General features: G+C 39.9%; 1 protein-coding gene across 1 annotated transcript in view; it reads right to left on the minus strand.

The window, feature by feature from the left end:
- Positions 1-10,149, minus strand: part of LOC136875008 (lysosomal-associated transmembrane protein 4B) — a 168,960-nt gene extending 158,811 nt beyond the window's left edge. Inside the window, exon 1 of the mRNA XM_068227954.1 lies at positions 10,109-10,149. The gene's annotated coding sequence lies outside the window, so the exon portion shown is untranslated. The remainder of the gene's footprint in view (positions 1-10,108) is intronic.
- Positions 10,150-18,114: the final 7,965 nt, after the last annotated feature.

An 18,114-nucleotide genomic window follows, 5' to 3' on the forward strand; every position in this document is an offset into this window, starting at 1 on the left:
GGAAAGGCCACGCGGAACTGTTTCGAGAAACTACACAACTGTATGTATTCCCTCTTGTAAACCTAATACAACGCTCTTGAGACAACTAATGAATATCTGTAATTCTGTAACCGGCTGACAAGTAACAGTGTAGGAATGTCAGTACTGCCTCTAAGCGGTTACAAATGTATCGCTCACGCATGCGCAGGAGTGCGCGCTTAAGTCTAGCTGCCATGCTTGCTTGCAGTCTAACATCCGTTAACCAATCAGGAGCTCCCTTGGTTTCGCTGAGACAGTTACTTTTGTATTAGGGTCTCGGATGGAACATAATATTTATGGAACAGCTTACTGCGATGGAACAGAATACAGTATCATAATACGATATGTAACTCCCATCTCTAGTCTGAGGCAGATTGTGTCGTTCCCAACAAGCTTAATGTTTACCTGCAGGATCCCCTTCATTTGGCAATACAGTCTCAATTCCATTCTAATGATACTTTATGAGTAACGCGGATTATTTCCTAGTTTTGCGAAGGATAAACCCCTTCCCATTTTTACGCATTAAATTAGCTCGTGATAGGAGTTTTAAATTTTTTTCCTCGGAAGCTGGAGCACCTGAGTTCGACTCATGTTGGAACGAAGAATTGAACCTGATACTATGGCTTGATTAAGCCATATCTTCAAGGTGTATTGTATGATATATGTTTGATATTTTTTCTATGTAATGTGTTTACGTGTTTTATTATTCCCCAAAGTGTTCTACGCTGATGGGTTCGATTCCAGCGTTGGCTGATTTTTTGAATATAATTTGTTAGGTAAACCCAGGGTACGCGTATGTGTTCAGTGTAATATATAAATTGTCATGGTCAAATAGACCATGTGTTTGATATGCGGCGATGCAATCTCGTGTGTAGAGTAGATGTACTTGTGATACGAATCCATTCCAAATCAAGATTAATGATACTTAATTAAAGACATGATAATTAATTATGATTAATGATAATTAATTAATCAACAGGATGGATGCCATTTAATATCCATTTCTGATCAACTTATTAAAGTAATAGATGCCATTTAGTATCATTGTTATAGATAAATAAATCCACGTATCAGTGTGTATTAATCAAATGATTTGAGGTATGCCAAGGACCAATTACAACTGTGAATAAACTAAAAGGACGTTAAGGCATACTATATATATAATTTTTCATCAGTCTTGATTGTTTCTTTGTTTATGTGTTGTAATATGGCACCATCTCGTGTGATTTTATCAGTATAATAAAATATTTAGCAAATATATTTCAACGAAGATTCTTCTCATTTAATAATATTAATGTATTCCTGTCACATTATAGAGAATCCTACTTTCGTTATTTTTTATGTAGTGCCTATTTTCTTTTTCGAACATTCCATTGCCCGTATGCTTTATGAGTTCAGCCGGTGACGCAATGAAAGTAGGGAGGACGAGACTTCAAGCCCGGGAAGTGACTTCTGGAGGTTTTCATCCAACAATTCCATCTATACACCTGTTTGTGAAACCGAATTATGTAATAGTTGCCCTAAATTACTCAGTATGGGTACACTAAAATGGCGCCCAGCGTGTAAAGGGCAGGTTCTATATTACGTTAAGGCACTAAAATGGCACTCACCATGTAAGGTTGATACCTAAAATTTAGTCTCCTTGAACCTCGTCCTCCTTTTGATGTTAGCAGAGGTATACATACCATTGTCTGTCTACTTCTGTATTGTTTCCCCCTCCCCCTCGCTCCCTACTACTAGCGAGAACACCGGGGCCTTGCCCTGTGTTGGGGAAGCCATCTTGCAGTTTTACTCCTGTCTTTGTACGAGACAGACGCGCCATGTAAGCGCTTATATTTTTCCAGGGTTTACTCTGGTTTTCCACCCCTTTTGGGTGGGAATTTTGGTAGGTTCGGTTTTTTTTATTTATTACTTGTATCTGTTAACGTATATTGAGCTTGTACTATTATTATTATCATTCAGAATTCTCTTCCCGACCTGGCATTTTCGCTAGTAACTGGAACTCATTTGATCATTAGTCCATAACTGACCCCTTTCCTAAAACACATTTTCTACTGGTTCTCGTATTAAATTTTCGAACGGTCAGTTGTGTTTATTTAGACCTTTGGTTATGGAGGCTATCATCTTGTCTTTTGAAAGTATGTAATTCTGCATCTGGGTTGATATCCATTTGAAACTTGGGAAAAGCTAAACATGCCTAACTGTTCTATAAGGTTAACCTTTATCACCAACCACTCTGAACAGTAAATTGTTATTAATTGATTCAAAAGGAGTTGAGAAAAATGAATACCAATCCGTTCAACGGTGTTTTGTTACCCGTTGACTGTCTTATTTTAATTTGTGGTCGTCTTGGTGACTTTTATTCTCCATGATATTGATTGAGATTGTTGATTTTACGCGATGACTGGTGAGTTGGTTGGTGACTGGCACAGATTACGGTTGGAATTGGTTGTTCTGAGCTTGACTTGGTACTTTGGGGAATTATTATTATTATTGATTTGCCTTAATTTTTACCCCGGTATCTGAGTATTTATTGGGTGATCCGTGTTAACTCCCCTGGTGATTCTGTGCGTGAAATATTGAATTCGGCAGTAACTTCTGCGTCTCCAGGAAAGCTCTTGCTGAGTTGGTGAGGATTTTTACGGTAATTACTTCTCAGTATTTGTGATGCCATTCTGGATTTTTGGCCTATGATCTAATCCATGGAATATTGTATTTAGCAGAAATTTCTGCTTGTTTTGTTATGTTCCTGAAGTGTTGTGATTGTATTGCCGAATTACCCGTTTCCTGGACTCCACTGCCTTGGTGGTGTCGTTGATGGACTTTCCTGCGATTTATTTCCTAATACTGAATTTAGCTGTTTCTTTGTGCTAACCTATTTGGTATTGTGCCAGTCCAGTACCTTGTATTGGTGAATTTCCAAAAGATTTGCGTTTTCGGAGTTTGCTGGATTTCCGAGGCCTGTTAATTAATGCAGGTTGTTATAGAATAACACCGTGCTAAAGATTGGTTTCATTTCTCTCCTTTGGTGGTTGTGATTTCACGAAATTAATTATCTATTTACTCCATCCTTTTGAACTTTAATTTCAAAAACCCTTGACTTATTCTTCTTTTATTTAACTTGGTGTAATGTTCATTTTGCGTTTTTATTAAATTCTGATATTTCTAAAAATCCTCGGCTTATCCTTTCATGATAAAGGTCGTGCACTAATATCTAAGGTTTACTTGGATAATTGAATTAAGGTCATGATTGCAAAGATCCTAAGGCACCTTCCACATTCTTTCCTTGAGGTAAGTTGCCTTGCTTTTTACTTGTATTTACTTATTGAATTAACTGCCTCTGTGTGGTGACTCTATGTGGTTATTTATTTGGATTTACTGGGTGCACAATCTTGGATAATCGCTGTGCACTGGGTTACTTATTGTTATTGAACTGTTAACTGGCTGTCCCCTACTACGTTACTGTGTCTTGAGTCTTACTGTGTCATTATACTTAGATTCTCATGATTGGTGCCACCGTTACATTGGTACAGTGTTTTAAATGAGTGCATGTTGATCGCTTTGCTTGGGCACCCCTCTACGCTAAAAGGATTACTAACTAGGGAGTTGCTCTGAGGTTCATGTGGTATGTTTTCTAACCTGGCACCTTACAGTGTTAAAAAGGGTTTTCATGTCCCCGTGCCAAACTTGTAATGTTTAATCATTAATCTAACTAGTGGAGTGTCACACTCAAACTGTTACAGTGTCTCTAATTGACCGTCACTGTGTATTTATAATTAATCTAACCGTGGCAGTGTATCACTGTTTATATTTTAAACAAAAACCGGACGTCACAACCGTGTAGAGGCCAGGTTCGATATTCACGTCACGGTACCACTTAAATGACGCCGAACGTGAATAGGCAGGTTTTATATCCGCGTCACGGCACTTATACGATGCCGAACGTGGAAGAGGCAGGATTCATACCCGTGTTGCGGTAGATTTTAAATGTCTTCGCAACACAAGGCGCTACGATATTTGCATATTTGAATCGCTGATAATGTTAATTTTGTTTCATAAATACATAGCCAGATATTAAGGCATGAGTTTGAATAACGCTACTGTAATAGGGGAATACCCAATATCAAGTGGTAATACCGTATCGGTATGGTTGAAACTAAATAGATGGAAATATTGCATTCATTCCGAATAATACTTTTTATAGGAAAGGAATACAAAGTGTAGGGAATCAGAGCGTGTGCATACAGCATTCATAGTGAATAAATATGTCGGATGGAGTGCTTAAGCCACAACCAGAGACAATGATATCACACGTAATGATATTTAAATGAGTGACAGAAATAAATTAAGTTATAGTCATATGACAGGGAGAAGAATGAAAAATCGTGTCTCCAGATTAAATGGAAAAGTACACGAGAGTCACTCAAAATTATAATCGACCCAAGAAAATTATGGAGTTTGAAATTCCAGGGAAACAATAAGATGATTTTCCCAAATTTGAGGATAAAGTAACTAAGTAGAATTCTTCAAATTCTGCTAGTTACGGGTCTAAGCCAAAGGTGATGCATTGTTGCAAGCCTTGGTAGTTTAGGGGACATATCCCATTGTGAAGATTTAGATATCGTAGTTAAGAGGGGACGCCTCATCCTGTTACTCTTAAACTTGTTATGATAAACAGTGCGATGTTGACAGTTCGTAGACGGGTAATTATCTGCTAAAGCATTTTACCAATCTTGAAGGTGATGACATCCAATGTTTATTAAATATACCATGTTTCCGGTATACGTAAATTATCGAGCCCAGTACAGGTCGCGAATTTCAGCAATTTTTATTTATAAGGACTAATTTTAAAATCATTTAATGAATATATCGGGACAGGATGGTTGATAAGTTGTATGCATACTAATAGAATCACTAATAATTGTTAGGAGGCGTGATACGGCTGTTTTGAAGCTTGTTTCGATGTAATTTGATTATATATTTCAAAAACACGCCTAACTAAGATAGAAAATTCAAAATCATGGTTTGGAAATAGTATGGTTTTGCTCAATTTTGGGGGTACGAATTCTCAAATTAGTGTTGTGATGGATATGCAAGCTGTGAAGGAGATGATAGACAAGTTAATGGCGGAACAGAAGGCCGATAGTGAAAGAAGGGATGAACTTTTAAAAGAACGTTTTGAACAGGCAAATGCAGATAATAAAGAACGTTTTAATAAATTGGGAGAACGTTTCAATCAAATGGAGGAACGTTTCGAACAGGTAAACGTGGACGTCAAAGAACGTTTTGAACAGGCAAACGCAGACACTAAAGAACGTTTTAGTCAAATGGAGGGACGTATCGAACAGGTAAACGCAGAGATTAACGTTTTGAACAGGCAAACGCAGATTGTAAAGAACGTCTTAATCAAATGGACATAGGCATTAAAGAACAGTTTGTTCAGGTAACGGCAGATACTCAAGAAGAGTTCAATAAAATGGGTGGGCGTCTTGATCACCAAACTGAACAGGTAGGCTATCTCACTAAACGTATGGACGACCAGGAAGCGTTTATAAAAGCCCAGGCCGTAGAATATAACACTCGTATCAATACTGTAACGGAAAAACTAGAGACTATGACTATCCAATTAGAACAATCCAAAACTCGTTGGAATAACCAAATGGAGGAAATCGAAGACCGGATGACTATCCAGGAGGTCAAAATTGAGGATTTAGGAGCCAAAACAGGGACAATTATAAAGGATGTTGAAACACTACAAGGGCATGTAGAGCAACTTACAGTGAAGTCCGAGGCTATAGAGGGACGATTGGTAAAAACCGCGGAAGACAATGAAGTCAAATTCAAAGAGGTACATGCATTAATGGACATTCGGCTAGACCGCGTAAAGGAAGATGTCAGTTTGGATGTAGGAAGAAAGCAACGGGAAATCCATGGTCAATTGCAGGAATTAGCTGAGAAAACTGACAAAGGGAGCCAGAGGGCCTATAAGGCTAGCATAAAGACGGACCTTCATGACGAATTAATATGGGAACATAGAGAAGAAATGGATAATCTTAGACTATAGGATATTAAAGGGGTGGATAACCTCAAATTAAAGGATAGCAAGGTAGAGGCAGTACTGACGCCCATGCAGAAGAAGCGGGAAGACCTTGGGCATGACCTATCCTATACCGGTACCGAGCATGAAGTAATGGTTGAATCGACACAAATAGGAGATGATAATCAAATTCGTCATCCGCTAGGTCGTAGTTCGACTCCGCATGATATCGGTGCGATGCCAATCTATAATTTTATAAGGGTGGCTAATGATGAACCCAGGAAGTTCGGGTCCAGTGCTCATATGACCCCAAAGGGCTTTCTAGCTGAAGTTGACCAATATTTCACTGATCATCATATACCTTTAGATAAGCGCCTGAGGGTGATTGAACGCTATCTTACCGATCAACCCCTAATTTGGTTCAAAGCTTTCAAGGCCAGTTTTGACAGTTACGAAGAGTTTAAGCGTCAGTTTCTAGAAAAATACTGGGGAATCGCAATACAATTAGACCTGTGCCTAGAATTGTATTCGAAACGGTACTCTGCGACGGGGCAAACGAGGTTCTGTGAATATTTTCTTAATCAGCTATTACGAATGAAGGAATTGTATAACCTCCCATCCGAATTAGAGCTGGTTTCCGCTATAGGGAAGCAACTGCCGCCCGAAGTGCAAAAAATTTTGATATCAGCAAATGTGCAGACGGCCGTTGAAACCGAGCATATCCTACGACAGTTAGATCAAATGACGAATGGAGGACATTCGCGACAACGTCATCATGGAGTGATACACACGATGAATGTAGATCGAGATGAAAAACAACTAAAACGTAGGAATCAAGGGACGAGTACTGAAGACCTTCGATAAAATAGTTCACCGAAGCGCAGAGACCAAAGAAATCCTACGGCATGGGACAGACCTCAGGAGCAGTACAATGAAGGGTGGAAATTCCAGAAAATATGATTATGGAAGACGTCCGGAAAGACAAATTGGACAAAGAATTAACCAATACAACCGATTTCAGAGGCCATATTCCCGATGGAAGGATGAGAACAAGCCGAGATGATATATAAAAGAAAGAAAGAGAGAAAGAGAGAAAGAAAGAAAGAAAGAAAGAAAGAAAGAAAGAAAGAAATGACGAGTTCAATGTGTTTTTGTAGCCACAGAGCTGGACACACAGCTATTGTCATAACTGACAGATTTACGACGTGAGAACTTGTAGGGTCTGAGGCAGATTGTGTCGTTCCCAACGAGCTTAATGTTTACCTGCAAGATCCCTTTCATTTGCCAATGCAGTCTCAATTCCATTCTAATGATACGTTATGAATAACGCGGATAATTTCCTGATTTTACGAAGGATAAACCCCTTCCCATTTTTACACATTAAATTAGCTCGTGATAGGAGTTTTAAATTTTTTACCTCGGAAGCTGGAGTACCTGAGTTCGACTCATGTTGGAACGAAGAATTGAACCTGATACTATGGCTTGATTAAGCCATATCTTCAAGATGTATTGTATGATATATGTTTGATATTTTTTCTATGTAATGTGTTTACGTGTTTTATTATTCCCCAAAGTGTTCTATGGTGATGGGTTCGATTCCGGCGTTGGCTGATATTTTTGAATATAATTTGTTAGGTAAACCCAGGGTACGCGTATGTGTTCAGTGTAATATATAAATTGTCATGGTCAAATAGACCATGTGTTTGATATGCGGCGAGGCAATCTCGTGTGTAAAGTAGATGTACTTGTGATACGAATCCATTCCAAATCATGATTAATGATACTTAATTAAAGACATGATAATTAATGATGATTAATGATAATTAATTAATCAACAGGATGGATGCCATTTAATATCCATTTCTGACCAACTTATTAAAGTAATAGATGCCATTTAGTATCACTGTTATAGATAAATAAATCCACGTATCAGTGTGTATTAATCAAATGATTTGAGGTATGCCAAGGACCAACTACAACTGTGAATAAACTAAAAGGACGTTAAGGCATACTATGTATATAATTTTGCATCTGTCTTGATTGTTTCTTTGTTTATGTGTTGTAATATGGCACCATCTCGTGTGATTTTATCAGTATAATAAAATGTTTAGCAAATATATTTCAAGGAAGATTCTTCTCATTTAATAATATTAGTGTATTCCTCTCGCATTATAGAGAATCCTACTTTCGTTATATTTTATGTAGAGCCTATTTTCTCTTTCGAACATTCCATTGCCCGTATGCTTTATGAGTTCAGCCAGTGACGCAATGAAAGTAGGGAGGACGAGACTTCAAGCCTGGTAAGTGACTTCTGGAGATTCTCATCCAACAATTCCATCTATACATCTGTTTGTGAAACCGAATTATGTAATAGTTGCCCTAAATTACCCAGTATGGGTACAGTATAGTATACTCGTGTCCTCAACCCGAGGTGGTGCAGCTCTTTTCAGGAACACCCCCAATGGAGATGAGCTGTATGTACCATTTCAACCACATACTAGCCCTCCTGCCATTCTTAAATTTCTGGCAGTACCGGGAATCGAACCCGGGCCCCCGTGGACGGAAGCTTATAACACTAACCGTTACGCTATGGAGGCGGACATAATAATAATAATAATAATAATAATAATAATAATAATAATAATAATAATAATAATAATAATAATAATAATAAATGTGCAGCTAGGTGAACCACCTGAGAATTCCCCTACTTCCGAATTATAAAAATAATCCTTTTCCTTGCGATAAAAATATCTATTTCCATTGGGATAATCACATTAACGAGGTTGTAAGAAAGGGTACAGATCTCTTCACATGGTTATGAAAGTATTTAAGGGCTGTAGTAAGGATGTACTGCAGAGGGCGTATAAGTCAGTCACTGGTAAGACCCCAATTAGAGTATGGCTCCGTCTGGCTCCATGGCTAAATTGTTAGCGTGCTGGCCTTTGGTCACAGGGGTTCCGGGTTCGATTCCCGGCAGGCTCGGGAATTTTAACCTGAATTTGTTAATTTCGCTGGCACGGGGGCTGGGTGTATGTGTCGTCTTCATCATCATTTCATCCTCATCACGACGCGCAGGTCGCCTAAGGGAGTCAAATCGAAAGACCTGCATCTGGCGACCCGAGCTTGTCCTCGGACACTCCCGGCACTAAAAGCCATACGCTATTTCATTTCACAGTATGGCTCCAGTGTAGGGGACCGTCACCAAGACTACTCGATACGAGAACTGGAAAAGATTCGAAAGAAAACAGCACGATTTGTTCTGGGTGATTTCCGACAAAGGAGTACTGTTACGACAGTGTCGCAAACTTTGGGCTGGGAAGACTCTGGGAGTAAGGAGACGAGGTGCTCTACTATGTAGTATGTTTCGAACTGTCGCTAGAGAGTAGGCGTGGAATGACATTAGTAGACGAATACACTTGAGTGGGGTTTTTAATAGTATGAAATATAATATGAAGATAACGTTTGGAATTCAAGAGGACAGATTGGGGCAAATATTTATTTAGGCCTATAGAACGGGGAGTAAGGGATTGGAATAAATTATGAAAGAAATTGTTCGATAAATTTCCATTTGATAGGGAATCTGCCCAGCCCTAAATGCAGATCGTTGATTATTGCTATTTTTTCGACACAAGTCTGTGGGTCCTCTTAAGGCCCGGGGCCACATGCATTGTGGGCCGTAATGTTATGCCACTGAGTAAGTATATACACCTTACTTCAAAATTGTCCGCCGCCGTAGCGTAACGGTTAATGTTATTAGCTGCCGTCCTCGGGAGCCCGGGTTCGATTCCCGGTACTGACAGAAATGTAAGAATGGCAGGAGGGTTGGTATGTGGTTAAAATGGTGCATGCAGCTCACCTCCATTGAGGTTGTGCCTGAAAAGAGCTGCACCACCTCAGGATGAGGACACGAGTTTGCATTTTACTTTAAGATTGTTATTCTCCCACAACACTATAAAACTCAGAGGAACCCCACTGGAGAGTTATCCTGTTTCAACCATGAACTCTCCTTGCTTACCGTGCTAAATATCCATTCATTGCAATAGGACTTACCTCGTTCAAGTATCGCTGCCAGTCACCAGTCAAAAAGCCAGAGAACTACTGGAGCGTATCTGAAGAACGAGATTGGAGAATGGAAGTCAAGCATCACTCCTTATCAGAGGAAGTTGTGACAAATGGAAACTAGAGCCTGATTGTTCTTTTCTACGATAAGTGCTGTAGTGGTGGTGTGCTATCATACAGTAGGGGTATAAGCTGCATGTCATACTGGAGCTCAGTTACCATACAGTACTAGGGTACAGCTGATACAGTAATGAAGATAGAGACTGTGCAGCCATATTCCACCCAGTAGACAACCAATTTTACTTCGTAAATTATTATTATTATTATTATTATTATTATTATTATTATTATTATTATTATTATTATTATTATTATTATTATTATTATTATTATCTGTTTACCCTCTAGGGTCGGTTTTTCCCTCGGGCTCAGCTGGGGATCCCACCTCTACCGCCTCAAGGGCAGTGTCCTGGAGCTTCAGACTCTCGGTCGGGGGATACAACCGGGGAGGATGACCAGTACCTCACCCTGGCTGCCTCACCTGCTATGCTGAACAGGGGCCTTGCGGGGAGATGGAAAGATTGGAAGGTATAGACAGGGAAGAGGGAAGGAAGCGGCCGTGGCCTTAAGTTATGTACCATCCCGACATTTGCCTGGAGGAGAAGTGGGGAAACTACGGAAAACCACTTCCAGGATGGCTAAGGAGGGAATCGAACCCCCCTCTACTCAGATGACCTCCCGAGTCTGAGTGAACCCCGTTCCAGCCCTCGTACCACTTTTCAAATTTCGTGGCAGAGCCGGGAATCGAACCCGGGCCTCCGGCGGTGGCAGCTAATCACACTAACCACTACATCACAGAGGCGGACATTATTATTATTATTATTATTATTATTATTATTATTATTATTATTATTATTGTTGTTGTTACGGAGATACCCGTGGACTGCAGAGGTGAAAGAAGGTGCGGGCTGGAATGGGTCTAACTACAAGGCCGAAAGATGAATTAAAATTTCAATAAAGGTTATATTTTCACAAGTAGAAAAGCTTAACAAGTTTTACATAGAATTTAAACAGATAACAACAACTCAACCACTATCCACTAATCAGGTACAAGGTATAATTTTACAAACGAAAGCCCGAGTTTCGGGGTCTTTACAAGTTCTGGGCTTCGAGCCCCAATTACACAATCCTTGAGCTACTAGCCCATCTTTACCGAGGTACATTCATTTGTTCAAAGGGCAGAAAACCCCTTCATTCAAGGAGCATAAGCTCCAAAAAACACGTCAGGCCTCCTAGAGGCACTTTTACCACAAATAAAAGAGCTAACCCGATCTCAATTTTTCAAGCTTATAAGGGTAATACCAGACTTTACAATCACTTGCCATCAAGGCACAACTTACAAGAATTAAACAGGGGTATCTCGTACCCAGCCTACAGGGCCTTAAGTTAATTTAAATGGCCCTAAATGCAAGAAAGGAAAGGAGGCGTGAATTAGCACTCCTAAATACACATTTTAAAACCTAAGAGGCACTAGGCCGATGACACAGGGGCTATTCCCGAGCTAGGGAGGTGACTCGTATGAGAAAACTTTAAGACATTACAGAAGAGAAGAAACAGTTACAAAACGTAGTCACCTCAAACCAAAAATGAAGGGGAGCTCAAGAGGGTAAAGCACTCTCTATCCCCGATTTACAGTTAAAGATAGGTGAAGTTTTTACAAAAGCGACGGCAAATTACATGTTACAAGATAGGTTACATAGTAAAGGTTTCGGACCTTCCCCGTGGTTTAGACTGCTGAGCTAGCGAGAAATAAAGAAGTTAAGTGGCCATTACCTTGGTGAAGAGCTGCTGCCGGATGAAAGAGGCGCTTCCCGCCTCCTGCTACACTTCCATACACTAGCTAGATGTTGTTCGAGTGGCCCGGAGACAGGAAAATCAGCCGTTTTTATACTCTCAAGGAAGATTCGAGACCTTTCATGAATAATTAAGACACACCCACAGTCGTTTATTGGCTGGCTAAAGGTTACACATCAAAATTGGAGGAGAAATACACGATTGGTCAAAAATTAATTACAGAAATTCTGGATTGGCTAAGTTCAAAACTGGCGGAAAGAAAATATTTATATTGCCAACCCACAAATGAAAGAACGAAATTTAGTAAAGAAGAAACTTATGAATACAAAATTTCTTCAAATACAGTTCTTCCACTTCGCACCAGGGTGCATGGTCATAGTTTTGTGTAGGGACATCTATCAGAGAAAGTCCACACTTCTTGATCAATAGAAAACAAAAACAAGTTGAACTCCACACAGTAATGGCAACTTTGTAATCACAAATTTTACTGTAGTGACATCTTCTGAGAAACTTATGAGTTAATCCAGTTTGTAAAGTTCAGAGTTTCTCCTGTAGAGGATTACTTAAGGCGGAAAATTCAAATGTGCGGCGTATAGGTGTACCAGCCGGTACAATTATTATTATTATTATTATTATTATTATTATTATTATTATTATTATTATTATTATTATTATTATTATTATTATTATTATTATTATTATTATTATTATTTTGTAGCAGCCTACCTCTGTAGTGTAGTGGTTGGTGTCATTAGCTGCCACCCCCGAAGGCCCGGGTTCGATTCCCGGCTCTGCCACGATACTTGAAAAGTGGCACGAGAGCTGGGACGGGGTCCACTGAGCCTCGGGAGGTCAACTGAGTAGAAAGCAGTTCGATTCCCACGTCAGACATCCTCGAAGTGTTTTCTGTGATTTCCCACTTCTCCACCAGGTAAATGGGATGTACCTAACTTAAGGCCATGGACACTCCCTTTCCCATTCCTTATCTAACCCTTCCAATCTTCCTATCCCCTACAAAGTCCCTGTTCAGCATAGCGGATGAGGCGGCCTGGGTAAGGTACTTGTCCTCCTCTCCAGTTGTATCCCGCGACCCAAAGTTTCATGCTTCAGGACACAACCCTTGAGGCGGTAGAGGTGGGATCCCTCGCTGAGTCCGAAGGAAAAACCAACCCCGGAGGGTAAACGAATTAAGAAAGAAAGAAAGAAAGAAAGAAAGAAAGAAAGAAAGAAAGATTTTGAAGCAGAGTGCCTTAAAAGGCAGGCAGAGAGGTGCAGGGCCCAGGAAGCAAAGAGACGAAAGGCAGTGAATGACAGGGTCAAAACAAGGAATACGGAGCTGTCTAATCTCAATAGAAATATTCATTATCAAGGGAAGCTCGTGAAGAAGAAAAAAACAAGGACTTTAAATAGTTAGTCGTGCAAATTACCAAGAACAACACCCGTGCAAATAATCTTTGCTCAAATAGTATATTTTTCTCCCACGTTCTTTTCTTTGGTTTAGAACAGTCGATTTAAAAAGAAAATTCAGGAAAAATATGAATATAAACAATGAATGGCAATCTTGGCAAGATAAGCTAGAAAGAATTAATGGGCTAGTTACGGAGATACTTAGTTCAAGGAAAGGACTGTTTCCGACACATAAAAGCCAGAAGCAGACAATTTTTGACGACCAGCGTTTGAATCAAGATAGAAATTTCGAAACATGTATATGCTTAAGAATACTAAGGATAAAATGGTTAAGCCCAAAGGGAAAGGGGTACTCTACAAAACCCTCATAATAATAAAGTCCCAAAGGGGCAGGTGCATACGACCTACCATTCACAAAACCTTACAAGAATTTTTTTTTTTTTTTTTTTTTTATGTTGAAAACAAAGAACGTCTTCGAAAAGTAGACAATGAAAAACCGTGATGGTACATTAATTACCAAGAAATTCCCTAGCGATATACTCATGCTTCACGCAAAGGTAGATATTATGTAATAATCCTGAAACCGGAGATCATCAGCAGTTATATGAACTCTCACTAGAACATGTTTGTTTAAGGTGAAGCAGACGGAATTCTAGCTTAGTTTCTTTTTAAATACAAACAAAGTTAACAAAGAAAGTGAATAATGATTACCATGTGGTTTACAAATATACTGTATGTCGTGGAAAAAAGAGGAAGCCATTCGATAGTTGGCAGTATCAGACAATGCATGTATGTATGTAAGTTGAGTATTCATACCGAAGGCTGGTTTGATCCTCCACAACTCCACGAGCGTTGTCATAGATAGCCTAGGTGTCACTGAAGAGGCATACTAGGCAAACGAGGATTAGGTAGTTTCCCGTTGCTTTCCTCACAAACCAAATATAGGAGTGGCTCCGTACAGATCAGTGTCCCGAGCATGTAGTTTAAAATGAGATATGCTGAAGTTTCTTCAGATACAGTGTCATTTATATTTGCTAGTTGTTTTACGTCGCACCGACACAGATAGGTCTTACGGCGACAATGGGACAGGAAAGGGCTAGGAGTGGGAAGGAAGCGGCCGTGGCCTTAATTAAGGTACAGCCCCAGCATTTGTCTGGTGTGAAAATGGGAAACCACGGAAACCCATTTTCGGGGCTGCCGACAGTGGGGTTCGAACCTACTATCTCCCGAATACTGGATACTGGGCCGCACTTAAGCGACTGCAGCTATCGAGCTCGGTCATTTATATTTATGCGATTTGCTGCCTATGGAACACTCGCAATATTGCGCTATCCTGTTGGCCGTGAAAAGAAATTCTCCTTTGAGAAGAAAGTTGATGTAAGGCAGAAAGCACTGCCATGGGATGAATAGACAGTCAGATAAATATGAAGAATAGAGGCTCTGCGCCTCTCGGTTTGCGGTGCGGGCACGCCTTGGGGGGTTGTCTTGGGTTCGGTGACCTCTGCGCCGGTAGTCCGAACCTTCTCGTTCCTACCCACAGTATGTACTAGACATACTTTTCCTAACACGTTCAATATACACCAGTATATCACACGGCCTAAGAGCTACACGTATAGCTGATGGCCCATCTACTCGAATGAAATAACTTCCTTCCTTCCTCTACGCCTCTGCAATCGGGAGACGGAGAGGCGCAGGTCCCCATCGTCGGCTGTCCCGAGAAAGTTTTTCCATTCTCCTGCACCAAGGGTACGGCCACACTTGCGTGTTTTCCCGCAGCGGGACTGCGTGAAATCCCGCACTAAAAATGCGCAGCACTGACTTTAATGGGACTGGTCACACTTGCGGGAAAGAGACGCTGCGGGAAAAGGGACAAGGCGCGTCTTCAAGGTCGCCCGCTCGAGAATGGGCCGGGGTCCATTTTCTTTGCGTGTTTCACGCTCTCCCGCTCAGCACGCAGGTCATCCAGCTGCGTGAAAAACACGCAGTCCCGCTGCGGGAAAACACGCAAGTGTGGCCGTATTAGGGAAGTTTTCTTAAGACATGCCCTTCTTAGTTGTTGACGCCAGTCCGGTTCCTTGGCTGAATGATCAGCGTGCTGTTCTACGGTTCAGACAGTCCCGGGTTCGATTCGCAGCAGTGCCAAGGATTTTAGCTGCGTTGTTTCGGGGACTTTTCTTCATTCACACACTGCACTACAAACCACCACAGAAACACACAACAGTGTATACATTCCTCCACATAGGATTGGCGTCAGGAAGGGCATCCAGCCGTAAAACTGAGCCAAATCCATATCAGTGCCTATCCCCAAAAGTTGGGTTTGAAGCCAGGAAGAAGAAGAAGAAGAAGAAGAAGAAGAGTTGTTGACGCCAGTTTTCCGACTATTCAGCCTGCTGTGAAGGTCTGCGAAAAAGATTTTTCTATGAAGAAGAAGTGATTGAAAGTGAATATGTATTATGGCGAGAAAAATGGTTTCATGGAAAGAACAATCCTAAAACTGCAGCGAATGCTGTGTCTAAACGTGACAAACAATATTTCCCTAATATCAGTGTTGTTTCTCAAAATACTAGCTGTTTTACCTGTTTCGACTGCTTCTACAGAAATAAATGTTTTTACACTGAAACAAACACGATTGTGTTACATATTCGAGAAGTACACAAACTGAATCACGATTAAAAGAACTTGTCTTGCTTCATGATTCATCGTGTATTCATGTGACTGATGAAGAAGTCCTAGGTAAGTTTGCTAATGTTCCAAGAAAAATATTTTGTACACTCAAATTATTTCTAAAAATAATTCAAAATATTTGAATAATGAAAGCAAAATTGGTGAAATCCATGTTGTAGGAAGCTGTGTATGGGAAAATCACATTGCATGTGCATGATTACATTTTTGTTCACTGCTCACATTGTTCCCCAGATTCTGAGGCACATAATTATGTGGGCTTGTCGTGACGTACTCTCTTACTTACTCTCTCGGACCATTTACAGTTTCATATATTTTCATTATTGCTGATCGTGATTAAATCTCCTTCCAGTATAAAAGAAAGCCACGTATCTGGTTAATATTTTAAAAAATAGTGACAGGTGTAGAAAACTTTTAAAACGTTGCTGAAACGATCTCCATAGCGACTCTCTTCACAGCCTATAGAGCTAGTTACCAGTTCTTGGACTTTCACATGAAAGCGACTGATATTTATCACTTTTTTTTTTTCACTACATCGGTTAAAGGTATAGAACAAAAATTTGCCATGAGCTAGTTTCGTGTAAAATCAACCTCAAGAGAGAAGATCGAGTTTTATTCCTAGGCCGCTTCTGAATCACCCCCTCCTGGTAAAATTTTTGGACAATTTATAGCTAAGATCCTACTCGATCTATAATACCAAGTTTAATTAAAATCCACCCATCCATTTTCCCGTGATGCTGCAACAGACACAGACTAATATTAAACTGAACTCGACATAGGTCATTACCAGGGCTCCGAAGTTGCTAAGAAAGATCTGTAAAAAGTCCTAAAAACCAGTAAAAAGGACGTCAAAAGCGATCAAAATCCATCCATAACTTTAGTTTCAATTACGTATTTAATGAAGGAATATAATGCTTTAAAATGCAAACTTCTGGTGGTATGCAACATTCAGTATGAGTGAAATGCTTATACTTTCAGACATTGTACAGATGTTACGCGGAAATAACTTTTAAACCATTAAAGATATCGGCATTCTGTTTTCATATTCGTAAATGGTACCCAGAAACTTGTAAAATAATGTGCTATATATTCTTATGGGGTGATTAATAACCGAGATATTGATACTAACTGCATATTTTTAAATAGAACGGTACAAATTCATACAGCTGGTCTGAAACTTCAACTGCGTACAAGTTCAAATATGTAAGTATTTTCAAAATCGGACAGTTAGTTTTTGAGATATCAATAATAACAGAATGCGCTGTTTTGCATGCCGCATCAAACAACATGAAGTCGGGCAAGGACATATTGACGCGCAAACAGGTTCTTGGGTGTGATTCCAGCCACAGAATTGATACCAAGAATGTAAGCATATCGTACACATGTGATGCGTTTGCAAAGTGTGTACGACATGCAAACTCATGAGAGGACAGGGAGGTGTGATGTTCTTAAAAGGAATAAAATAATTACTTTGACTTCAAAGGAACATAACGAAAGCTATAATTGTCACTAGTTTGAGTGTACAGTACATACTACACTATGAATTGAGAAAGAAACATAATACACGACACAGGAAGAGCTCCTTCTAGAAAAGAAAATGAATAATATCCGAATAATCTCCCTTCCCCGTTGAGTGTTCGTCAGTCATACAATAACGTTACACACCTAGGGTATGTTACGGTACATCAAATTATGCGTACGATAGTTTACAGTACATGCCTGGTATCCGCTCTGTGGCTGGAATCAATGGCAGGAAACAACTTGCGTGCCAATACGTCCTTGGCCGATCGTACGCTGTCTGATGCGTCACGCAAAAGCCCAAATGCGTTCTTATTGATATTTCAAAAAAGTAACTATCCGATTTTGAAAATACTTATATATTTAAACTTGTACGCAGTTGAACTGTGTGCATTATTGCCGTTCTATTTAAGAAAAGTTAGTATCAATATCTCGGTTATTAATCATCCCATGAGAATAAGTAGCGCGTTATTTTTAAAGACCCTGGGTACTATTTATGAATGTGAAAGCAGAATGCCAATATTTTATTTTTTTTT

Source organism: Anabrus simplex, chromosome 5 (assembly GCF_040414725.1).
Source record: "Anabrus simplex isolate iqAnaSimp1 chromosome 5, ASM4041472v1, whole genome shotgun sequence".
Classification (NCBI taxonomy): Eukaryota; Metazoa; Arthropoda; class Insecta; order Orthoptera; family Tettigoniidae; genus Anabrus; species Anabrus simplex.